Source organism: Ovis canadensis, chromosome 4 (genome assembly GCF_042477335.2).
Source record: "Ovis canadensis isolate MfBH-ARS-UI-01 breed Bighorn chromosome 4, ARS-UI_OviCan_v2, whole genome shotgun sequence".
In the NCBI taxonomy this organism is placed as follows: Eukaryota; Metazoa; Chordata; class Mammalia; order Artiodactyla; family Bovidae; genus Ovis; species Ovis canadensis.
Window position 1 is genome coordinate 78,250,148 of NC_091248.1, and position 26,586 is coordinate 78,276,733.

At 38.3% G+C, this 26,586-nt stretch overlaps 1 protein-coding gene across 4 annotated transcripts in view; it reads right to left on the minus strand.

The window, feature by feature from the left end:
• The window catches only part of BBS9 (Bardet-Biedl syndrome 9), a 471,120-nt gene that overhangs the window by 100,776 nt on the left and 343,758 nt on the right, over positions 1-26,586 (minus strand). The gene's annotated exons all lie outside the window — the stretch shown is intronic.

The following is a 26,586-nucleotide window of genomic DNA, read 5'->3' on the forward strand; positions in this document are numbered from 1 at the left end:
TTAGAGAAGGAAATGGCAATCACTCCAGCGTTCTTGCCTGGAGAATCATAGGGACAGTGGAGCCTGGTGGGCTGCCGTCTATGGGGTCGCGAGTCAGACATGACTGAAGCGACTTGGCAGCAGCAGCAGTATACTCTTCTTTGCATGAACAGAATATAGGAATCCAGGAAGACCCCGAAGGCATATGGTCCAAAGTCTTGAGCCTAAATGATCCTGTGTCTTGCCTTTGAAGCAGAAGATTTCTAGCTGTCTGATGCCCATTGTGAGGATAAATGAATCCTGCTTTGGATTACTGTCTTATCTGCCTCAAGTGAACCTTTCCAGGAAGGTGATATTCTACTATCTAAAAGATACAAAGATGAGCCTTCCCCAAGCCTGCAGAATGAATGAATTATTCCATGCATTTAAAAGTTTATTTAATAAATATATTCATATGTGGTAAAGTTTTATACGAGCTTACTTTCAGTATAACGAGGAAGAAAGGTTGTAGGGAAATAGCTCATTCTTGTTCATCTCAAGTATTCTGATGGCTCTAATTACTTACTGAAAAGAATTTAAGAGTTGTGCATGACCAAATTGGCAAAGGTAGTGTGCAGTGTCAAGTCTGTGCTAAGTGATGGGGATATATAGTATATGACTTAAGAGCTGCCTGCAAAGAACTAACAGTCCAGCAATAAAAATATATATATTAATAAAAACAACAGCTGCTGCTTACTGAGTGTTCAGTATGTTCCAGGCACAAACCTGAGAACTCTATGTATATTATTCCTAAACCTTTCAATAACTCCTCTAGGTAATTATTACCTTTGACTGATGAAGGAAACAAGGTTCAGAGAAGTTAAATAATTTGTTCAAAGTCACAGAGTAGTTCCTATAATCAACCAGGACTGTCTAAAACTTCCAAAGCCCAAGTATTTCTCGGCATATCACACCCTTAGACACGCACATGTGCACACACACACCATTCTATGCTAGATGTGCATTAGGTGCTCAGTTGTTTTCAACTCTGCGATGCCATGGACTGTAGTCTGCCACCAGGGATGATTATCAGGTTAATATGAGAAAAAACTATAAACGAGCCCCCCGCAACCAAGAGAGATGACTTTCCGAGGGTGAAGAGCCCACAGATTCTTTTGTCCTTCTTTTAAACAAATCCACATTTGAATGTTTGAATGTCTTTGGCTCAGAAAAGCACTCATGATTCCTGAACATCACTCCTTACTGTCTTCCATCTACATCTGTTACCTGCCTAACCCTGTACTCATTTGACTTTGTGATCCCTGCAATAATCATGAACTTCAACAAACAAACACACACTACAACAGGTATGGCAAAGTAGAAGTCAGCTGCACTACAAATGACTGAACGTAGGCTCTGGTCCTGTCCCATCCCTCACCATAGTTTGACCCTAAGAGCATCCCTTAATCTCGTTACACTTCAGTTTTCTCCTCTGCGAAAAAGAGGCACTTGCTGTAGAGAACAAATGAGATATAACATAAATGTGTTTGTCATAACACCAAGCACACAGTAAGCACTCAATAGAGCTGAAGCAGCAATATTATTATTATTTGGTGTTCCCTGACTAAACATCTGACCAACATATTTTTTTATTAAAACAAAACAAATAGAGGTCCCTCTAAGTCCAACACATACTTTTTGTTTCTTCTTAGTTGAAATAGACTATACAAGGAAGATATTATCTGCCAAGACAGGTATGGGTTACAAGCTAGTTTTAAAACATAACTCACTTTCTAGTTTATTTAACTAAACCAAACAAGTGTCAGAGTTTAAGTCAGAGTCCCTCAAGTAGAATCCATTTACCAGAAATCTGAACCCATTTTCAGAGAATAACAAGAGAAAAAGATTATCATCACACTAGTAACTGATTCACACAGACACTTTTTGTCTAAATTTTTGGAATTAATATCCAAAAATGTGATAATGAGATGATTATAGGTTAAAAAACAGATATCACACCAAGTCATCCAGCCAAGAAACTTTTAATCTGGGGATAGAATGCCATCTTGGCACTTTAGAGGCATGCATGAGTGATGGGCGAGATTACAGTTTAGCTTGAGAACCCTAGAGAAATAGCTCTTTGTTCCAGTTCTCTATTGTTCTATCCAGCAGCCATTATTTTAAGTCTACTAAGGACACCAAAGAAAAGTTAGGTTTAGCAATCTTTAGAAAAATTATGATTTGATGATTAAAAATAATTTTATAAAAGATTATATACATTGTTGGGAAACTTCTCACCATCAAACTTCTAAGATGATAGAAATCCATTCTGGGAGGAATCTGAGAATGAGAAGTTGACCAGTCACATTTTATTTTACCTATATGCAGAATAGTTAAGATTATTTCTCTGGTTTTATGACAGTTTTTGCTTGAACAGAGATAGGAACAATAGCAAGGTCTTGGTCATCAACACTACTTTGATCAGGTAGTAAATAATCAAGTTTTCCTTCTACTTACTGAAAAAAAAAAAAATCTCAAAGTCAATTTCAGCAACAAAGAGTTAAGAGTCAGATTCTTTTAAAAAAAAGAGGGGTGTGGGTTGGGGCCAAAGCTCTAAACTGGTCTTATACTAGTTGACTCTTCTCTCAGACAAATTTAATTCCTTTCAAGAAGGGAAATCTTATCTAGGAATATCCACAAGGCCTTCCATGATGTTCTAGACCAAAGGTTTTTCAATAGTTTATCGTTACGGAAATTTTAATTGTATTGATTGTACTGATCTAAAGATGTTTATCCTGAATGTTATAAGGTATCGCAGATACACTTAACACTCACATATATTATCAATCAGTAGTAATGTTCTGTGAAAAACCAAGCAAACTCCATTCCAAAATATGAAACTACTTATCTAGAGGTCCAATAAATTCCTTTCCTTTAATGAGAAATAAACCCTAAAATTAAAAAGACCAATAGTAGAAGAATTTAGCAATCATAGAATCAAAATTGTGGCCTAGATCATAAGACCACAAAATTCATTTGAGTTTTGAAAAACTCAAATGAACTTTTTGGCCAGCCCAATATGTCGCACAACAGTGATTTATTTACATGTCTCCATATCCTAGATTATATGTTCTTCAAAAGCAAAGACTACATTCTTATTTAAAGTTCATGACGCTGTAAATATTCAATACGTTCATCTGAATTCAACTGAATAGAATTTGAAAAGGCCTTCAAAATCATCTAGTTTAAGCCCCTTATTTTATATATTATATATAAAGTGCTCAGGCAGAGAGGTTCAGTGAGTTGACTAAAACCACACAGAAGGTCAGGATTACAACCAGGGCACATTGGTATCTTGCTTTTAAGAACTTTATCTACACTGTCTCATTAACTATTCACAACAGTCTCTCAAGTAAAGCAAGGCAAGCACCTACAAAAATGCAAAATGCCAAGGTCACATGGCAGGTTTAAAAGTGTGTTAAACTCAGAACTCTAAGCCTTAGCTTTTATTCTGAAGGCACAGAGGATTTAAAACATGCCACTATTAACCTGCAAGGAACAAGTTAGGAAGAGGAAGTGAACTTGGTCCAAGCTCTCAAGAAGATGGGATGGCACAAAAGGGAGAAACATAGGTGCTGCATAACCAAAAATTGATATAAAGGCCTCAGGTGGAGGAAGGAGCAGATGCTGAAGTTGGTAGTGGTAGGTCTCTCCATAAAATAGAATTATAGTCTGGCTTTGTTTGGATTTTCTATTTTCTCAGAAATTTAGTCATTTTCCTCACAGTCACAGTTTTATAATTTGTACTGTTGATTTCATGTATAGTTCACAGTCTATCACATCTCTGACATTGATGATTATTTTCCCTGTGATCACCAGGCAGTGATATTGGGACATTAAGGGGAGATGTTATCTTTTTTTTTTTTTTTTTGAGATGTTATCTTATAGTAGAACCTGAGCCTCAACCCTAACCCTTCCTCAGGTGGGCTTAAGGTGTCTCCTAATATGAACTGAGAACAAACCAATTCATAAAAGGCAGAGACCAAGACACAACACCTGGCTATTCTGGCCAGAGTTACTGGGATGAAGGGGATAAAACTGTGGGCGTGGGATAAAAAAGAAAAGGAAATGGCCCAGACCACTTCTTTTAGCAGCAAAAAATCTGTCTAAAGATTGCTTGATGTGGAAGAAAGAAGACAGGCCTTTGACTTAACAGTTTGGATCCCAGTTTTGCTGTTTAGTTCAAGGAAGTCATTCTATTTTTCTCGGCAATTCTCATTTTCCTAGTGTAAAAGTAGCAAAGTAATAGTAACTTTCCTCACAGAGTTATTATAGGGTCCAATTAAAATAATGTATGTACAAGTTTTTAGTAAACAGTGAGATAAAATATAAATATTACCCATCATTATTCTAGAAGAATAAGGAACTTAACATCTCCAAAAGTAATTAATTAATATTCTCCAAACTAAAGCCTACTATTCAACTAATTTACAAGGAATGAATATAAAATCAGTAGCTTATCTGGGAAAAAAATTAGCATCTGGAACAGATTACTGTTTAAGAAATGCAGATACCTATGAATTACAGTGAATCCTTGGCATCTGGCCTTAAAGAATACTATTTAAGAGTAAAGATTTGCCAGATTTTACAGGAGTAGAGGAGACATTCAGTAGTCACAAGGTGAGGATCAAAGGATTTTCAATACCAAAAAAAATTGTATAAAAGGTATATTTTCTTTCTATAACACTGGTATTAAATTTTAATATCTAAAATAAAATATAGTCATTCATTTGGGACATTCAAATGATGGAGACACAGGCTAAGAAACTACCCAACAAATCACAAACTTAATTTGTATTCAATAAAAGACATTACTGGCTAAGATAATGAATCATGTTTCTTTGGTTGGTGAGAGTCCCTGTGAGTATCAGCCCCGACCTCAAGCAGCTGGAAAGAAGTAGAGAGAGAAAAAGGCTTTTCCTGAGAATTCCTTTTTGCCTAAATGGCTACCACAGCTACCTCTGAAGAGGCAATGAGCTTGTTGTACAATGAGAGAAATTACTGGGAGGAAAAAACTAGAATATTTTTCAGTGTCTATCCAAACAACAATAACAATAAGAAGTTGGTTTCTAAGTTGGGTGAGGGAAGAATGGGATCTTTGTTCCGCAAACTTCATAATTCTGGAACAAACCTATGCCTTAAAATCCACTCATTCAAAAGTTAGGCAAGGATCCTTAAATATATAAAAACATGAAATCATGCAACATTGGAGGAGTTTATTCACTTTAAAGAAATGATTATTAACAGAATCCTTTTTATGTTCAGCAACTCTCTAAGTGCACTAAAAACAGAATTTGATTTAAACAAGTTTCATTTCTTCACAGGTTTTTCTCAGGAGCACTTCATGACAAGTGCTGACACAGCTGAATGGGAGATTTTCTGATGGTGGCTCTCTCAATCCAGCACTTCCTTTCCCAGGGGCCCTCTCTGAGGCTGCCCCGACACATCTATCCAAGAGGAGATCATTTATAGCCCACTTGAATATTATGAATTTGAGGAGCTGTGACAGTACCTTTAAGATTGCTCCTGATTGTAAGCTAAAAAATGATTTAGCCTAGATGATTTAGACTGAGAGAAAAAAATATTCTGTCCCAGACTCAACTTTGGCAGAGTCTTGAACTGCAAGGTTAAATTATGCCCTTAAATTTTGGAAAAGACAGAGATCACTTCGGTTGTTCCCCCGCCATACCCACACCCCTCCCCAAAAGAGCATAAAAAAGATTAATTTCTCAAGTTAGGAAACCAGGCTTCAACCCACCATTGTGTGGTCATAAGAATTACATGAGTCATCAGGCACTGGATTCAGTCAATGAATGAATCCATCTTTTTTCCAATGGCTATCTCCACTGCAGCAAAGAATTGGCAAAACTCAACAGCTTGGGTAAAGTGAGTCACTGGCCTTCTTAAGGTTCAGACCTGATCAACTATTTAATTTTGGATAGGAATGTATTCAACTACTTTGACTAAAATCTCCCCCCTCGTATCAAGGTTGCTCTTCCTGTATATTGCATCATATCCCCTTTATAAAGACTAAGGAGAAAAATTCCTCTCAGATCTCAGTATTAGGAAAGTTAAACTTCTATTGAAAAATCAACCAGTAACAAAACTAAATAAGCAATCAGCAAACAAGGAAAAGGTGTCCTATGTTTCTTTAAGACATTACGAATCTTTTAAATGGTTGTGATCCCAACTTTCTATTATTTAGAAATAAATCAACTCTGTGATCCATGTATAGCAATGAAAGAATATTTTTTATATATTTCAATGCAAACTCTTTGAGACTTGCTGAGAAATCTAATTTGATCTAACTTACTCCTCTATATATTTTTCTGAGTACTACTAGGCTGACTCAACTGATTAATAACTTCTCACTAAATTTAAGTGATTTGTGCCAGGCAATAAAAAATAGTCTCAATTCAGTTAAATCAACCTTAGCAAATATTTAAGTCTCAGTCCAACAAGTCTTATTTCAGAGTTTTTTCCTCCATCTTAATATTAATGCCAGTAATATTGATCCTTTACTGTGTGTCTGACACTTTGCCACAAAAAGAAGGTTCTTCTCTTTGAAAATTTGAAGGTGACACTTAGCAAAAGGCTTATGTTGAGATCAATTAGCATCTATTAAATTAAAGGAAATAATCACACAGTACTGAATTAAGTGGTAAACTTCAAAGTGTTTCCTAGGAATGATGTTGATGGGCTTAATAAATGAAGACTGGAGTTCTTAGTAAAGACTCACTAAAGGGTTGTGAAAAAACGCAGTGAAAGTGTTAGTCAGTCAGTCATGTCCAACTCTTTGTGACCCCACGGACTGTAGCCTACCAGGCTCCTCTGTCCATGGAATTCTCCAGGCAGGAACCTAGAACCTTTTCCAGGGAACCTTCCCAACCCAAGGATCAAACCCAAGTCTCCTACACCGCAGGTGGATTCTTTACCATCCGAGCCACCAGGGAAGCTCAGGCAAGAATACTGGAGTGGATAGTCATTCCCTTCTCCAGGGGATCTTCCCAACCCAGGGATGAAACCAGGGTCCCCTGAATTGCAGGCAAATTTTTTACCATTTGAGCCACCAGGGAAGCCCACACTAAAGGTTGGAGAACCTAAATTAATCCTGTCAAAGAAAACTGGAGGTTTCTCCAGGTAAGATATATGTGCCAGTAAAGGCATAGAGGTGACTCTTTTCATAGGCCAATGACACAATGTTTTCATAGACTAATGAAGACAGCCATGTTAAAAAAGCAAAAGATAAAAGAAATTTCTAGAAAATTCAACTGATTCAATTATAGAAGGACATAATGAATCAAATCAGGTTTGCGTATGCTGACTCCAAAGGTCAAAATGGGTGCCCAGTTTTTCTTTCTTGGGCCAGATCAGCAGAGAATGCAACTACTTCCCTTTATAGAATGTAAGGATTTTTCTGCTCCAGGTCAAAGACCAGATTATTTTAAGACAAGTTATCAAACATTTCAGTCTATGTTTAAGCTATTCCTCAGATGAAAATATAGGTGTTTATTCTGCGTTTAGAATTCATGACTAACTCAAGCTACAAGATTAAAATGTGTAACTTCCTCTTCCCTTGATTTCAATATAGAATCTGGCTTACTAAATCCACCTTTGATCAAATGACCAAATTGTGTCCATGCTTAGTCCTGTCTGACTCTTTGCGACTCTTTGGACTTTGGACTGTAGCCCACCAGGATCCTCTGTCCATGGGATTACCCAGGCAAGATACTGAAGTGGGTTGCTATTTCCTTCTCCAAGGGGATCTTCCTGACCCAGGGATCAAACCTGCGTCTCTTGTGTCGCCTGCATTACAGGGGGATTCTTTACCCATTGAGCCATCAGGGAAGTTCCAATTCACATTTAAGTAGGGATAAATAACATGCTTCTATCCAAAGGAAATGAGTAAGTGCCATTTCCATTCCAAAATAATCTAGAAACAAATGGTAAAGTGTGTATGGCCCAAACAACAAGAGGGTCTTAACCTCTGAAAGCCACAGAAGCACTAACGCTTTAAATCCCAACGTTTCTGCCAAAGTCTATAGAATCTGGAAAGATACAGGTTTAATACCATGTAATTTCAACTGAACTGGAAATAGTGTGGTTTCTAACATAGTTTCAGTAGACAAATTTAAGACTGACTAAGTCTTAAATTGAAAGAAACATTTTCTAAAATTAGTAATTAGAGGAGGGAAAAGACCAGTATAATTAGAAGCTCTGAAACTTACAACTAAACATAATATTATTTCCAGGATATCCCTTTTTGTCTCAATTATACAATTGTATTTTCTATTTTGAGTCATCCTTCATGGCATCTCATCTATGTCATCAGTTAAGCTTAAAAATAAGCCACCATGGCTTTGGGAAACACAGCCCTTTTTAATCTGGATTTTTGAAAAAAGAAGAAAGTTACAACCAAAAGACCAATCATAATGGGGTACATAAGCATCAGTAATAGACTTTTGCTACCATCCAAGGCAACACAGAAGTCAACAGACAGGAAGAAGAACCCCCACCCCCACCCCACCAGCCACTCAGTAAGTATTGGAAGTTTCTCCGTTTCCCTAACTCTTAATTTTTCAGTCTTTAAAATAAGGACAAATGATACATGCTCATTCTCTACAAGAAAATATGAGAATTGAGAAGACATTTGTTTTTTCAAGAATGCTGAATTCTGTGATAGGAAAATCACAGCCCACTGCCAGCCTCTGCTTCCTCCACCCTCTTCACCTGATCCAGTTCACTACTAGCTACTACTGCAGGTGCTGCTTCACATATTTACATAATAATTCAAGGTATTGATATTAATAAGTCAAAATTCCAATGAACAGTGTCCCAACCTGCAGGGTACATATCCCTCCCAACTTTGCTATTAACAATGCCAACTGGCTCAAAACCTCAACATCATCTTTAACTCACAACTCCTCCTTGATCTACTTTATTAAGACCCCCAAGTACTTTAAATTTTGCCTTCAAAACATCTCCCCATATTTATTTTCTCCTTCTATTCCAATCATCAATATCCTCCTCAAATCACCTCTAGGTTACTGAAACAGACCTCCAGTAGATTGAAAAGGCGGGCAGTTCACTCAGATTACATTACCTTGAGAGAGCCATTACTAATATTTTAAGAAACATCTTTTTAGACAATTCTTTCTGAGACTAGCTACACATGTATAGATATGTACACAAGTTTACAAGAATGGGTTCATATTTTAGATGTTTGTTTAATTAAATCAACATTATATAACAAATATCATACTACATAATTTAATTTTTAAATATCAATTTCTGTACTTGTATTTCCTAACTGATCTATTCCTAGCCTCATCTTATAGAAAAAGAAATACACATTGAAGTTATAGGTCTTGCTCTTGCTATGGAGTAATTTAATATTAACAATATTCAAATCTTCCCAATCTTGCCAGTGTTTATCTTACTTAACCACAGCTTTGTTACTCTCCTATATAGCCTCTCCATCACAAATAATTTGGCCCATTTATCATCTTCCAGATTCCTTGAGGATTTCCACTACCATACGTTAACTTCTACCCATCCTTCTTATGTCCCCTCAAACGTGTGTACTTCCCTCACAACTAAACACAAGTCTCACCTTCATCTATACATTCATTATCCATTCATTCAACATACATTTCCTCTGCATCTATTATATCCCAGCACTAAAGATAAGAGTTGAACCATGCACACATCAGTCCTGTCCCTAAGCAACAGCAGGAAAGACAACTAACCACATAGTAACACAGAATGTGATAAACATTAGGCCAACATACATGACAGAGAACTCTGTGGTACCCATCAGAAAACCCTCCTCTGTGAAGCTTTGACAAGACATCCCGGTCCATGATGTCTCCTTCCAGATCAGAATTCCTCTGCCACTTATTTATTCCCTATGCTATTTGCTTTGAAACTTAGTTTATGCTCTTTTGTACTGTTATTTCAGAGAAGGCAATGGCAACCCACTCCAGTACTCTTGCCTGGAAAATCCCATGGACAGAGGAGCCTGGTAGGCTGCAGTCCATGAGGTCACTAAGAGTCGGACATGACTGAGCGACCTCATTTTCACTTTTCACGTACATGCATTGGAGAAAGAAATGGCAACCCACTCCAGTGTTCTTGCCTGGAGAATCCCAGGGAGAGAGGAGCCTGGTAGGAGGCCACCTATGAGTTCGCACAGAGTCGGGCACGACTGAAGCGACTTAGCAGCATACTGTTATTTAGCTCTGGGGTACGAAGGTCTTTCTCCATGTAAACAGTTAAGTTCCTTACAATTAAAGAACTTGCTTACCCTTCTTTTGTGTTCCTAGAAATTAGTATAGAGCCTTGAACAAAATAAGTAATAATGTATTGTTATTATCATTGTTTTTATTGTTGTGTTACTGCTGCTAATACTGAGAGATAAATCTTGGCTGTGACTAGTAACTGCCTGCTTCCAATAAGAATTTAGAAGAATTTTTCTCATTTACAGCTATTCCTCATATTTCTAAATTATTATAGAGTTTATAGTTTAGATACTTTCCTCTCTACTGAGCAAAACAATACTCTGACTCCTACTGAGTTGAGCCATGTAGGGCTAAACATCAACAGACTTGGCACCCAATATGTGATATGTGTAACTGAATCATGTTGCTGTATACCTGAAACTAACATGACATTGTTAGTCAACTATGCTTCAATATAAAATAATTTTTTAAAAGTCATAACTGTTGCTATATTGTACAACCATATCCTGAACCCAGTCTGACTGGTTTGCTTGATAATATTGATTTCAGAAATGTCAATTAGTAAATGGACAGTAAACTATTATTATTGACCAAGGATAAATTATGTTTGGGGAAACCATATTTAAATAGCTCCCCAAAAACACTAACATCAACTTTGCTTCTCTTGCCTGTTTTGAAGAACAATCTACTTTTGACTGTTTTACAGACTTGTCAAGATTGTCTAAGTCAAAGTTTACAAATAGTTACAAAAGCAAAATATGTACTTCTTGTGAATCATGTTCTAATTTATGTAGAATAAAAAGAAAAACAATAATCCTGGATCATCTCCCAAGTAAAAAAATTACAAATAAATTGGTAACAAATCTTTCTGATTGTTCTGACTAAATAAAAGCTTCCAAGAAGAATACTTGTTATTCAAAGCAAAATTATACTTCATATGCTTTCTGTGTGTCCCTTGGTAAACATTTAAAATTCATACTTTCTCAGTGAAACACACACAGTTCTAACGCTACTGTGTCTTGCATCAGTTTCTATATTTTATGTAACATATTTCTATAAGAAGTATTTATAAGAAGATATTTCTATGAAAAGTATAAATATAGATATTTCTATAAGAAGTATAAGAATTATTATGACCATGCCAATCTCACCACAGAAAACTGCAGCGGCTTCCAACGGCTTCCCAAATGAATAATAAAACTATAAAAGCTGACATTTTCCTAAAAACTTTTCATTTAACCTAGAGGTTTGTAACTTGGTCCCAAGAATTTCATGGGTTGGTAAATATCCTGAAACTGAAAGTAACATTTTGGATGTTTTTATGTACTTTTCTGGAGGAAAAAGTCCAAAGCTTTCAGAGTCCCATTGGAGTCTCTGACCTCAAAGAAGGTTCACAAGTATCGTAATGTTAATATTCTACTTTCATCACCTCCATCATATTTAATGGCCCACATCCATTATTATTTCACAGATCTGGAATTTCTAGCATAGTCAAGTAAACCTACCTGTTGCCTCAAAGCAAGAGACATACGATTTCCTTCACTTAAAATGTGCTAACACTCACAAAGCTCTCTTTGAGATTCTCTCCTCTACTATTCCTCAACCAGGTCTCACTGACAAAATTCACCCTGATGGATCTGTTACCAATCTTCAACTGTTGACAGATGGCTCAGCTAGCTAACTGGTTAAGGACAACAAGCCAGTCTGCTTGAACTAATGTGGGCAAATGTGTTCAGAGGAATTTTTCTATGCTATACTCTCCAGGCAAACATGTTATACAGAATTTTCATACAAGTGTTAAAATAAAACAAATAACTTTAATGATAAAAACTGCAAGCATCTGAAGCTAGACTAACAGTATTTTAAGGAAGATTGGGTCTTAAAGAGATGGGAATACACCACCTGACCTGCCTCCTGAGAAATCTGTATGCAGGTCAAGAAGCAACAGTTAGAACTGGACATGAAACAACAGACTGGTTCCAAATCGGAAAAGGAGTACGTCAAGGCTGTATATTGTCACCCTGCTTATTTAACTTCTATGCAGAGTACATCATGAGAAACACTGGGCTGGAAGAAGCACAAGCTGAAATCAAGATTGCCAGGAGAAATAACAATAACCTCAGATATGCAGATGACACCACCCTTATGGTAGAAAGCGAAGAAGAATTAAAGAGCCTCTTGAAAGTGAAAGAGGAGAGTAAAAAAGTTGGCTTAAAGCTCAACATTCAGAAAACAAAGATCATGGCATCTGGTCCCATCACTTCATGGGAAATAGATGGGGAAACAGTGGAAACAGTGACAGACTGTATTTTTTGGGGGCTCCATAATCACTGCAGAAGGTGACTGCAACCATGACATTAAAAGACACTGGCTCCTTGGAAGAAAAGCTATGACCAATCTAGACAGCATATTAAAAAGCAGAGACATTACTTTGCCAACAAAGGTCCATCTAGTCAAAGCTATGGTTTTACCAGTGGTCATGTATGGATGTGGGAGTTGGACTATAAAGAAAGCTGAGCGCCGAAGAACTGATGCTTTTGATCTATGGTGTTGGAGAAGACTCTTGATAGTCCATAGGACAGCAAGGAGATCCAAACACTCCATCCTAAAATAAATCAGTCCTGAATATTCACTGGAAGGACTGATGCTGAAGCTAAAACTCCAATACTTTGGCCACCTGATGGGAAGAACTAACTCATTTGAAAAGATCCTGATACTGGGAAAAATTGAAGACAGGAGGAAAAGGGGACAACAGAGGATGAGATGGTTGGATGGCATCACCGACTCAATGGACATGAGTTTGAGTAAGCTCTGGAGTGGGTGATGGACAGGGAAGCCTGGGTGCAGCAGTCCATGGGGTTGCAAAGAGTCAGATGTGACTGAGCGACTGAACTGAACTGAACTGGGTCTTACATTATACTTTATGTCACATCTGCATTTAGTTCCAGTTCTTATGGGATGATCTTTAGTTACAGAATGAGTCCCAATAATAATTTCCTTAAATTTTCAAAGGCAATTAATGTTAAAATTCATAAATAAGATATGCAATTGTGAATGAAAGAGGGAAGTCCTGCTTTTCTGTTATCATGCACTTCAGTTTAACTTTGGGGCAAGTAATTTGACGAATCTAATAGGCAACTCAACTATTTAAAGGAACTAAGCAGAATGTGACAAATAAAACAAATTTTCACAAACACCACATTTCTAACTTCTTGTATCTCTTATGAGAAATTCAGGGCTAATGAACAAATAAATAGTAGTGCAAAATACAGAAAAGTCAAACCAGTGAATTAGAAGAACTTTTTAACAAGTATTCTAATAAGTCATGCTTTATATTTCCTGGATTTTTCTTTTTCACATCTCTCAGAAGACTTGAGCTTCCCTGGTAGCTCAACTGGTAAACAATCCAGCTGCAATGCAGAAGACCCCGGTTCAATGCGTGGGTCAGGAAGATTCCCTGAAGAAGGGAAGGCTACCCACTCCAGTATTCTTGGGCTTCCCTGGTGGCTCAAATCTGCCCTTAATGGGGAAAAGACCTGGGTTCGATCCCTGGGTTGGGAAGATCCCCTGGAGTAGGGCATGGCAATCCACTCCAGTATTCTTGCCTGGAGAATCCCACGGACGGAGGAGCATGGTAGGCTACAGTCCATGGGGTCACAAAGAGTTGGACATGACTGAGCAACTAAGCACAGGAAAGCACAAAAGATTTCTCGCTTCTTCCAGAAAACAAATAAAAACAAAACACAACACATTCTGTAAGTTTTAATTGATACTCTCTCTTCATCCCTGATATTAGCTCTTATGTTTGCACAACTTGTGATGACCACACAAACTTTAATGAATTAGCTAAGGGTCTTCTAGAAGCCCACTGCTTGCATTCCTTGATTAAAATGCTCACGGTCAATGACATATCTATGGCGAAACAACTAATGTTGTATTTGCTTATTCACAAACCTTTAGGATACTGTGTGAATAATAGACTGCCATGGGCTGATTAAACCCATGCAATCAGGAGAATCTTTCTTATCTTATTCTTCTTAAAATTGAAGTCCTGACATTCATAAAAGCTTTTTAAAGTAATAATCTCTATTATGGACCTAGTGATTATCATACTGAGTGAAACAAGACAGAGAAATACAAATATCATATGATATTGCTAATATGTGTAATCTTCAAAAAAAGGTACAAATGAACTTATTTATGAAACAAAGAAAGAGTCACAATGCAGAAAACAAGCTTATGGTTATCAGGGGAAATTAGGGGTATAGCGATAAATTGGGAGTTTGGGATTGCTATATACATACTGCTGCTGCTGCTGCTGCTGCTGCTAAGTCACTTTAGTCGTGTCTGACTCTCTGCGACCCTATGGACGGCAGCCCACCAGTCTCCCCCATCCCTGGGATTCTCCAGGCAAGAATACGGGAGTGGGTTGCCATTTCCTTCTCCAATGCATGGAAGTGAAAAGTGAAAGTGAAGTCGCTCAGTCGTGGCAGACTCTTAGCGATCCCATGGACTGCAGCCCACCAAGCTCCTCCGTCCATGGGGTTTTCCAGGCAAGAGTATTGGAGTGGGGTGCCATTGCCTTCTCTGATATACATACTAGTTTATATAAAACAGATAACTAATCAAGGACCTACTGAATAGCACAGGGAGCTCTACTCAGTGCTTTGTAATGACCTATATCCACTCAAAAAAGAGTGGATATATGTATATTTCCAACTGATTCACTTTGCTATACACCTGAAACTAACACAACATTGTACATCAATTCTACTCCAACATAATATATTTTTAAAAATTGAACTCCTGACAGTAACAAAAGCTTTTTTAAGTAATAATGTTTATTATGAGATATTAAGGTGTGGGTATGTATATTAACTTATATATGCTTTAAAACAGTCAGGCTTATGGTAAGCAAATTAGGAGAAAAAAGGAAGTATTTCAGGGAGCAAACATTCAAATGGACTTTTCCCTTTGATATACACTTTCACCCTTATTCCATGTAGAAACTTATTTTTAAAGCCTGAAGTTTTTCTCCACAGGGACAGGCTGACTCAATCAGTTATGGTTAGAGTGAGTATAACAATAATAGTGATGATGATGGGTAATATTTATTGAGTGTTTATTATATGCCAAGTACTTCTCAAAGTGTTTTTGGTGTATTACTCGTCCTCTCAATAGTCCCTTTGAGACTTAATATGTCCCATTATCATCACCGATTCATGGTCAAGAAAACTGATGTACTAAGAAGTTAGATCATTTACTGAAAGACACAACGATAGGGATGTGGGCTACTTGAACCTGGGTAGCTCACCTTCAGAAGTAGTGTTCTTTGTCTCTAGGCTATAGTGGGCCCCCAAGTAAACTTAACTTCCTTTTCTGTTTTATTTAAGGATCTGAAACTAACAGCTATCAAGATTATACATTAGTATATGGGTTATTTTTTTTTAATTTTAAAATCTTTAATTTTTACATGCGTTCCCAAACATGAACCCCCCTCCCACCTCCCTCCCCATAACATCTCTCTGGGTCATCCCCATGCACCAGCCCCAAGCATGCTGTATCCTGCGTCAGACATAGACTGGCGATTCAATTCTTACATGATAGTACACATGTTAGAATGCCATTCTCCCAAATCATCCCACCCTCTCCCTCTCCGACAGAGTCCAAAAGTCCGTTATACACATCTGTGTCTTTTTTCCTGTCTTGCATACAGGGTTGTCATTGCCATCTTTCTAAATTCCATATATATGTGTTAGTATACTGTATTGGTGTTTTTCTTTCTGGCTTACTTCACTCTGTATAATCGGCTCCATTTTCATCCATCTCATCAGAACTGATTCAAATGAATTCTTTTTTACGGCTGAGTAATACTCCATTGTGTATATGTACCACAGCTTTCTTATCCATTCATCTGCTGATGGACATCTGGGTTGTTTCCATGTCCTGGCTATTATAAACAGTGCTGCGATGAACATTGGGGTACATGTGTCTCTTTCAATTCTGGTTTCCTCGGTGTGTATGCCCAGAAGTGGGATTGCTGGGTCATAAGGTAGTTCTATTTGCAATTTTTTAAGGAATCTCCACACTGTTCTCCATAGTGGCTGTACTAGTTTGCATTCCCACCAACAGTGTAGGAGGGTTCCCTTTTCTCCACACCCTTTCCAGCATTTATTGCTTGCAGATTTTTGGATCGTAGCCATTCTGACTGGTGTGAAGTGGTACCTCATTGTGGTTTTGACTTGCATTTCTCTAATAATGAGTGATGTTGAGCATCTTTTCATGTGTTTGTTAGCCATCCATATGTCTTCTTTGGAGAAATGTCTATTTAGTTCTTTGGCCCATTTTTTGATTGGGTCATTTATTTTTCTGGAATTGAGCTGCAGAAGTTGCTTGTATATTTTTGAGATTAGTTGCTTGTCAGTTGCTTCATTTGCTATTATTTTCTCCCATTCAGAAGGCTGTCTTTTCACCTTGCTTATATTTTCCTTTGTTGTGCAGAAGCTTTTAATTTTAATTAGATCCCATTTGTTTATTTTTGCTTTTATTTCCAGAATTCTGGGAGGAGGATCATAGAGGATCCTGCTGTGATTCATGTCTGAGAGTGTTTTGCCTATGTTCTCCTCTAGGAGTTTTATAGTTTCTGATCTTACATTTAGATCTTTAATCCATTTTGAGTTTATTTTTGTGTGCAGTGTTAGGAAGTGATCTAGTTTCATTCTTTTACAAGTGGTTGACCAGTTTTCCCAGCACCACTTGTTAAAGAGATTGTCTTTACTCCATTGTATATTCTTGCCTCCTTTGTCAAAGATAAGGTGTCCATATGTGTGTGGATTTATCTCTGGGCTTTCTATTTTGTTCCATTGATCTATATGTCTGTCTTTGTGCCAGTACCATACTGTCTTGATGACTGTGGCTTTGTAGTAGAGCCTGAAGTCAGGCAAGTTGATTCCTCCAGTTCCATTCTTCTTTCTCAAGATTGCTTTGGCTATTCGAGGTTTTTTGTATTTTCATATAAATCTTGAAATTATTTTTTCTAGTTCTGTGAAAAATGTGGCTGGTAGCTTGATAGGGATTGCATTGAATTTGTAAATTGCTTTGGGTAGTATACTCATTTTCACTATATTGATTCTTCCAATCCATGAACATGGTATATTTCTCCATCTATTAGTGTCCTCTTTGATTTCTTTCATCAGTGTTTTATAGTTTTCTATATATAGGTCTTTAGTTTCTTTAGGTAGATATATTCCTAAGTATTTTATTCTTTTCGTTGCAATGGTGAATGGAATTGTTTCCTTAATTTCTTTTTCTACTTTCTCATTATTCGTGTATAGGAATGCAAGGGATTTCTGTGTGTTGATTTTATATCCTGCAACTTTAGTATATGGGTTATTATTGACAATTCTAATAGATACTTTATTTGTACGAAAATCTCATGTAGAGATGTAAAATTTTAAGGTTTGTTTGATAAGATAGTTGGGGCTGGGCTTTGTACCAGAATGAGTTTAATCAGGAAAACAGAAATCACATATTCAAGGATTTTGATATAGGGTTTAATAGGTATGGAACAACTTAGAACAAGGCAAGGGTGGGTGGTGAGTTAACCTAGAGAAGAGCAGCAATAGGAAGTTCCTACCATCTACTTCACAGGTTGGAGGGATAATGGAAAGAAACAGAAATATCAGAGCCTAGGGATTCAGGATCACCAATGGCAGGTTTGTTCAGCAAGAGCTGGAGCCTTGGAAGAAATGCAGTCCACTAATAAGAGTCAGTTGTGTCCGACTCTTTGAGACCCCATGGACTGTAGCCTACCAGGCTCCTCTGTCCATGGGATTTTCCAGGCAAGAATACTGGAGTGGGTTGCCATTGCCTTCTCCCAAAGCAGATGAGGAAGGAGAAAAATACTGACCTCGAAATTCATGCTTCCTTCAAGTCTCTTACCAATGCAATGACTCCCAGCTGATGTGGATCCTGACAGATGTAGTCCACAACAGTCTATGATATGGAGCAGAGCTAGAAAGGGTGGCTCAGTAACCACACAGGTTTCCACTGTATTTGTTATCTACACAAATAGTCAAAGTTCTAGCCCAGACACTACCCAACAATAAAGACTTCCTAAGCAAAAGTCCCATAAGTTCACCAAAAACATATATTTCACATTCTAACTATTAAAAATATCAATAGAAAATTATCTGTTAATGACCTTTTGGGACTTCCCCGGTGGTTCAAGTGGTAAAGAATCCACCCCCCAAGGCAGGAGCTGCAGGAGACGTGGTTCAATCCCTAGATTGGGAAGACCCCCTGGAGGAGGAAATGGCTACCTACTCCAGTATTCCTACCTAGAAAATTCCATGGACAGAGGAGCCCGGTGGCCTATAGTCCATGGGGTCGCAGAGTCAGACACGACTGAGCATGCATGCATGACCTTTCAAAAAGGCCAACAACATTTTATGACATTAGCTCTTTTACAAACTTTGCATGAGAAAATCCTGTAAAATCCTAAATCCAGATTTAGATGTCACCTTTAACTAAAGCTTTACTTAATGGAATGTTTTACTCATTATTTGTCCATCCCTCTGTATTCACTGCCAGATTCTCTGTAAAATTCCTTTAATTCAGCAAACAGATACAATGCTCAAGATAAAAAAATCTTACAAAATGGGTATTCTTGTTCCATTTTCTGGTCTATTTTGGTCAGTGAGACTGTTTTCTCAGGAGCTCTGATGTGATCAGCAGTAGAGACTATTGGCTCCCTACCCAATAGAATCATTTTTCTCCTTTCTTCCTCACAGAATAGTGACACTCCTCCTCAGAAAGCTACAAGGAAAAAGGAATCTACTCCCAGAGCCAGGCAAGAGATCTGAATAGTCTAAGTCTAAGAAGAAGGGAGAATCAGAGATTTTGCCCCCTAGGGAACATCTGGCCATGTTTCAGACACTTTAGATCACTACACTAGAGGAGGGGCAGGGAGGCTATTGGCCTCTAGTGAGTAGAGGCCAGGGGTGGTGTGCACTACAATGCACAAGGCAGTTCCCACACACACGACAAAATAGAAACCCTGGGCTATTACTGAAACAGCTTCAACTTGATCTTGAACAAGTATCAACTGGGAACTTGTCAGAAATGCACAGTCTCTGGCTCTAAGCCACATCTGCTAAATCAGAAACTCTGGGTGTGGGACCTTCTAGTTTAACAAGTTCCCAGTTGATTCTGATACATATTAATGTTTTGGAGCCACTGGTTTCAGGCTCCAGGAAGTGGCCATTTACCTGCCACCACTTTCGTATATTACGTTTTATTGAAACATAGCCACACCCACTCATTTACTTTATTGCCTATTGTTGCTACAATAGCAGAGTAGAATAACTGTGACAGAGACCAGATAAGTTAGCTGCAAAATCCTTTACAAAAAAAGTCCCAACCCCTGAAGCCAGTTGTAATTTCATTGTTCTCCCTAGTTACTGGCTTAGGAATGGGCTGCTCAGGAAGGCATAAGATCATTAGGATGGGAGAAGATTGCTAGACATAACAGCAGGAACATTAGCGAAAGCATACTTTATCTCTAAGGAGGAGAGACAGAAAGGATGTCCTCTTATTTCCTCTGGATATTGTACTGTCTGGATGTGATAGCTAGAACTACAGCTATGACATCTAGACAATATAGCCATCTTGCAAACAAGAAGAAAACCATGCTTGGGCAAGAACAATACTCCAAAGATAGGGGAAGTAAGAGAAGGGAAGAACCTAATTTCTGTATGTTAAATTTTTTTTCCATGATGAGAATATACTTCATGAGTAAAGGCAAGAAAACTGGTAAGGAGGGAAAAAAAGATTGAACCCAAATAACCACAGGAGTTTTAATTACCTCAAGTCTATATTTTAGCATATGCATGCTTGGGTCCATGATAATTATAAATTCTAAAGTAAAACAACTCTGATTTGAAGCAAATTGAATTTTTCCCCCTACAATAGGGAAAAGTATTTCCTTTTTCCACTGCAACCAAAGCAATTTAAACTAGCCAGCCACATTTGCAGAAATATAATCTAAGGTTTACCACAGGCAGCACATAGCACAAGCTCGTTCCACTTGCAATCATTTTCTTGAAAAAAATCAACAGCAACTAAAGAGACCAAACTTGGATTTTAGTCAACTCAAATTTGTGATGCACCAAATCCAAATGGAGATTTATAGTCTTCAAACAGTAAGGAATCTCATTTTCCACAGAATATACTGTAGCCCAGCACATATTTACATGATGCATAATGCACCTGGCATCGTGTTGGGTTCTAGAGACACACAATCAAATAAGATGGGATCCCCTGCCTTCCAGTAGCTCTCCATCTGGTGGGGAAAATGATAAATATACACAGAGAGTTATAAGACAAGGAATCATAGAACAGAAGTTTGAAGTCTCATGGAAACACAGAGGAGGAGTTACTCTAATCAGAATCAAAGTCATGAGTGAGAAAATATTATGGAAAATGGAATTTAGCACACAAACACAAAGATTTTAGAAGCTGCTATTTGGAAAACAAGTATTTTTAAATGTTGCAAGCAGAACAACATAAAGCTTGTATCACAAATTAATTTCAATATAATTATTTCAGACACATTACTGGTGGCTCAGACGGTAAAGCGTCTGCCTACAAAGCGGGAGACCGGGGTTCAATCCCTGGGTTGGGAAGATCTCCTGGAGAAGGAAATGGCACCCTACTCCAGCATTTTTGCCTGGAAAATCCGATGGACAGAGGAGCCTGGTAGGTTATAGTCCATGGGGTCTCAAAGAGTCAGATAAGACTGAGCGAGTTCACTTTCACTTTCAGTGTCCAAGCAATATTTTTATTTCAAAACACTTATTTTTCCTAAAAGGCCAATGTAAACCTGGTAGGGGGGGACATCCTCTTTCAAGAGCTGGAGCTCAACAGGACCATCCAGGTTCACAGGAGGGCAGGAGAAGAGGGTGATGGAGGGTGAGATGGCTGGATGCCATCACTGACTCAATGGACATGCATTTGAGCAAACTCCAGGAGACAGTGAAGAACAGGGAAGCTTGGTGTGCTGTAGTCCATGGGGTTGCAAAAAGTTGGACACAGAGACTGAACAACTACTGGAGCCTGGGGTTAGGAAGAATCCAAAACACTGTGGAACCAGGGAGTAGATCAATACCAATCAAGTCATGTGAAGAAGAGATCTGGGATGAATCATTTTATCACAAATTTGCCAAAGTGAAAAGGCAATTTGTTATGTGGCTATGATCCCTGACACTGTTGACAATGTTTATCATGTGATAAAGTATCAGTCACTTAGTCATGTCCGCTGACTCTTTTTGACCCCATGGACTGTAGCCCGCCAGGTTCCTCTGACCATGGGATTCTTTAGGCAACAATACTGGAGTGGGTTGCCATAGTCCCACAAAAAAATAAAGTTTGTATGTCCACCTGAAGAGAAAAACTATGGTGATTAAGAGTATGGGGCTACATGGCTGATTCATGTGAATGTATGGCAAAAACCATCACAATATTGTAAAGTAATTCAGTTCAGTTCAGTTCAGTCGCTCAGTCGTGTCCGACTCTTTGCGATCCCATGAATCCCAGCACGCCAGGCCTCCCTGTCCATCACCAACTCCCGGAGTTCACTCAGACTCACATCCATCAAGTCGGTGATGCCATCCAGCCATTTCATCCTCTGTCATCCCCTTCTCCTCCTGCCCCTAATCCCTCCCAGCATCAGAGTCTTTTCCAATGAGTCAACTCTTCGCTTGAGGTGGCCAAAGTACTGGAGTTTCAGCTTTAGCATCATTCCTTCCAAAGAAATCCCAGGGTTGATCTCCTTCAGAATGGACTGGTTGGATCTCCTTGCAGTCCAAGGGACTCTCAAGAGTCTTCTCCAACACCACAGTTCAAAAGCATCAGTTCTTCGGTGCTCAGCCTTCTTCACAGTCCAACTCTCACATCCATACATGACTACTGGCAAAACCATAGCCTTGACTAGACGGACCTTAGTCGGCAAAGTAATGTCTCTGCTTTTGAATACGCTATCTAGGTTGCTCATAACTTTTCTTCCAAGGAGTAAGCGTCTTTTAATTTCATGGCTGCAGTCACCATCTGCAGTGATTTTGGAGCCCCCCAAAAGAAAGTCTGACACTATTTCCACTGTTTCCCCATCTATTTCCCATGAAGTGATGGGACCGGATGCCATGATCTTCGTTTTCTGAATGTTGAGCTTTAAGCCAACTTTTTCACTCTCCACTTTCACTTTCATCAAAAGGCTTTTTAGTTCCTCTTCACTTTCTGTCATAAGGGTGGTGTCATCTGCATACCTGAGGTTACTGATTAGCCTCCATTTAAAATAATTTTTTTTTTTAAAAAAAAGAAGAGGATGGGGCTAATGCTACTGTATGTTAGGACCCAAGGAATCACAGAATAAAAAGAGGCCATTTGGCCCAAATAGTTCACACAATTAACTATGCCTTTAACCTCAACCATAAACTCTGCTGGTCAATGCATCCTGCAATTATCTCTTTGCTAAGGAACTTCTTAAGCAGTTAACTCATGCCAGACCTCCTAGGGACAGTCTGTCCATAAATACTAGCCAGCCTCCAAGCTATTTAACATAATGCTCTCATCTTATTAGATCTGAGAGGTCACCCAGCTTCAAGCTTACTTATTACATTTGGCCCACTTACTAGAATTAGATCCAGCATCTTCTCTGAGAGATATTTTCTCAAGTATTGCATAAGAAATCAGTTCTACATTTTTTTTTTCTGGAAAGTGATCCTCTTTATGAATTTTGCTTTGCTGTTATCCACTCTAAATATCAAAAAATAAATAAAATCCTCCATGATCAAGGTCTAGGCCTTCATCCAAGATTCTCATCTGCTCCTCATCTATTTCTTTTCTTTCAAAATTTAATAAACTCACCTGGACATCTTCACAGTGTTTTATTAATAGCTATGCTTATTGCCTCTGAAGGAATAAAAACACCATCACTCTGTACGAGTCATTATTTATCATTGAGCAATCACTCCTACACCCTCTTGCTTACTTCACTAATTCTCAGCCGGCGCCTACAGAGATGAGATGAATAAATGTCTCTCTGGAAGTTCCTCCACGAGCCAAAAGGCCAGAGAGAAAACGGGGTTTGGTCCTAAGAAATGATGAGGAGAATAATCCCTGGGCATAGATGATTTTAGGAACTTGTGGCCAGGGGCAACTCAGCTAGACGGAAGTCCTCTGCCTAAGCCACCACTACCAGTCTGCTCCACCAGTTGTGCAAAACCCTGGGTTCCCATAAAACCAACCTCGCTGACCCAGGGGCAGCTACTGGTTTTGAAAACTCCACTTTAACTGGAAATTTTCTAAAACAGTTCTGTAGCTCTGGTTTGCTGAAAACCAACATTTGTAAATTTGGTGAGAAAGCCCTCTTGCCGCAGCTGCCTCCGATTTCATGTCCCTGGGCACAGTCTTCAGCTTGGCTATTGGGTTCTACAGGGCTAGCACTGCCATTGCCTCTGGCAGTGTGATGTAGTGGAGAGCACAGTGGATGCAGGTAAGAAGACCTGGGTTCAGTGTTGTTTCTGTTACTAATGAGAACGCCCTTAAATTTCTGGGATGTTGATTTCTGCATCACTAAGCTCCCTTTTAGCTCCAGTCAGAGCAATCAATAAGCACCTATTACAGGCAAGGCAAGATGTGCAACAAGGGATATAAGTCACAAACCCCATCCTCTCAGAGTTCATAGCAGAACAACTCTTTAATTCTATATACAGCCAACTTGCCATCTTTTATGCTAAAAAAGAATACTGCTGATAAATCCAAACATCAATTCCAACATCTCATTTTAGCCAACTCTTTTGCAACTTCTTCTCCATCAACTTCTGTACAAGCAAATAGGTGACAGTTTTAGATTAAGTGAAAGGTTATCACTTCATCTTTCTTCCCTTGTCACACTGTCCACTTAAAACTCAAATACAAGGACAATGAAACAGGAGAAACAAGAAGCTTGGATAAGTCAACAATTAGATAATTAGCCACTGGAACAACAAAAAGTTGCCTGTATTGATGCTGAAGGGAGACATACTTCTTTAGTGATAGCAGCTAACTGTCTCAGATTCTTCCACATGTGAGGATGTCATATTGAAAACTGGTTAATATGGTTAATGATTAATGCTCAGGATGACAACTGATAGCATATGTGGCATGATGACATTATAGAATCTTCTAAGAATCATCATCATCTATTTCTCAGCTATCCCTGTCCATCTCCTCTTTTGAAAAGCCAACTCAAAATTCAACATCTCCTGAGCCCAGCGTATCCCCCCTCAAAGAGAAGTTTCGTTCTGTATGTCCATTTAGCTGCCCAGATATTCAGAGGAACACAGTGGTCCAAGGATTTTCTTGCATTCTTCAAATGTTGCTTGTTAATTTGTACGTGACCTCTCTTCCACAATAGCATGGTTAATGCTTTAGCAGTAGTATCTTATCACAGCCCAGTGTGAGTATGCACTCACTGCTCCTTTCTGCCTCCTTTGTCTTTCCATTTTCCAAGGCCGGTTATGCTAAGATAGAGATCCAGCGCCACTTTGAAAAGAGGCTCTTTATCACTGATCATTGGCATCATACATATCCATAGAGGGGAAAGCTCGTTATTTCCGTGGAAAACTAGAAATGATCTACAGGAGCATAATAAATAAATTAATAACAAAGGGGAAGAAATGGAATTTACATTAGGAGGTCGGGGAGAGAGCCTGAACATCACTAGGAAAGGAGTATCTTTTAGAAGGTTTAGACATTGTTTTTTTTTTTTAAAAAGAGGTTCTAATTTTTCACTGTAAAAATAATTCATTGAGTGACCTGTAACAAATCATTTATCTGAGAAAAAGTATGCTGGTATTCACTGTTTACAAAAATTTAATAAGGTAATACTAAAATAAATATGAAATTCTTGGATAGAAATCTTATAATTCTATATTGTTATGAAAGGGCAATATAATACCACAGTTAATATCACAGTTCAGTTTAGCAAAATAAGCATTTCTTGAGGGTGCTATGGCTCCTGGCATTGTGCTAGGTAGATCATCAATTCCAATAATGAATAAGATGTGGCCTCTACCCTCAAGAAGCTTACATTCTAGTTCCAAGCTCAACAAAGGCTCTCTCAAAACTAATCCAATGTAACACAGGGACATTTGCTAGTTATAGCAACTAAAACAAAGGTTCCCTAAAAGTGCTCACAAGTATATACTCTTGAGAAAAGGAAGATATTATTCTAAGAAAATCAAGACAACATAGGCAGTTGGTTAGTTCAAGGGCACACAATGAGGAAAACCGGAAGCAAAGTCAAACCCTAAGGCACTCTGGGTAATAAACCAGGGTTCCATGTTTTCTGGAACCACAAAGGTCTAAGCAACTTGTCTTTATTCCTGTTTAAGAGCTGGGAAAGTTGTGGTGTAAGGTGTCTGGTCCAAAAAAGTTATTCTTTTGGCTTTTCTTAGTTATGTAAAAATAAAAGTGGTTTCAAATAGACTTCTCATTTTTTCTTAGTTCGTTTAACCCTTCAGATGTTTTCCTATTTTGTCCATTATTTCATTTTGCATCTTAGCTGAGAAAACATCTTCCCTCTCTTACTAATTTCTTTACTATTTCCCATTTAATTTAGTAATGATATTCCTCCTGTCTATAGATAGGTTTGTGACACACTACATATCAAAGTTATTTAGCCAAATAAGGTTGATGTTGGTTGGAATGCAGCTTTAAAATACAGTCCAAGATCTTGTTATCCAGAAACATGCAGGGATGTCTGCACACACAGACTCCACTGACCACTCCACAGCTCTGTACCAAATGAAATGCAATATAAGATAGACTGCCTTTGTCTAAAAATCCATAAACTGTAACTCAGATTGTTTTTTCTTCCCTAGCCAAGAAGAGAAATCTGTACTAAGATAGTTCTGAAAACAGTGCATTTACCAATCCCTCTATTTTGTCTCAGATTCCACCAATGAATCACTAGAAGGGGTGGTGATCAGTCTGATACTACTTACCAATGCACAGTTAATTTACTCCTTTGGTTATTAGTACAACCTCCAAAAGAACGGTTTCTAAATTAAGATCAGAATTGAAGAATTCAAGCATTTATCACTATTTGGTGGGGGCAGCCTTCTTAGTGAGTAGTTTTCAAAAAGTACTGAAAGATATCTAGGCTTGAAACAACTTGAGTCAACTCACTATGTCCATACTGTCCCTGTTAATGCTGAGAGTCTTTTTTCCCCTGCTCTATCTAGCTATTTTTGTCCATTCCTTGACCTCCCTGTTTTTATCTTCTTCT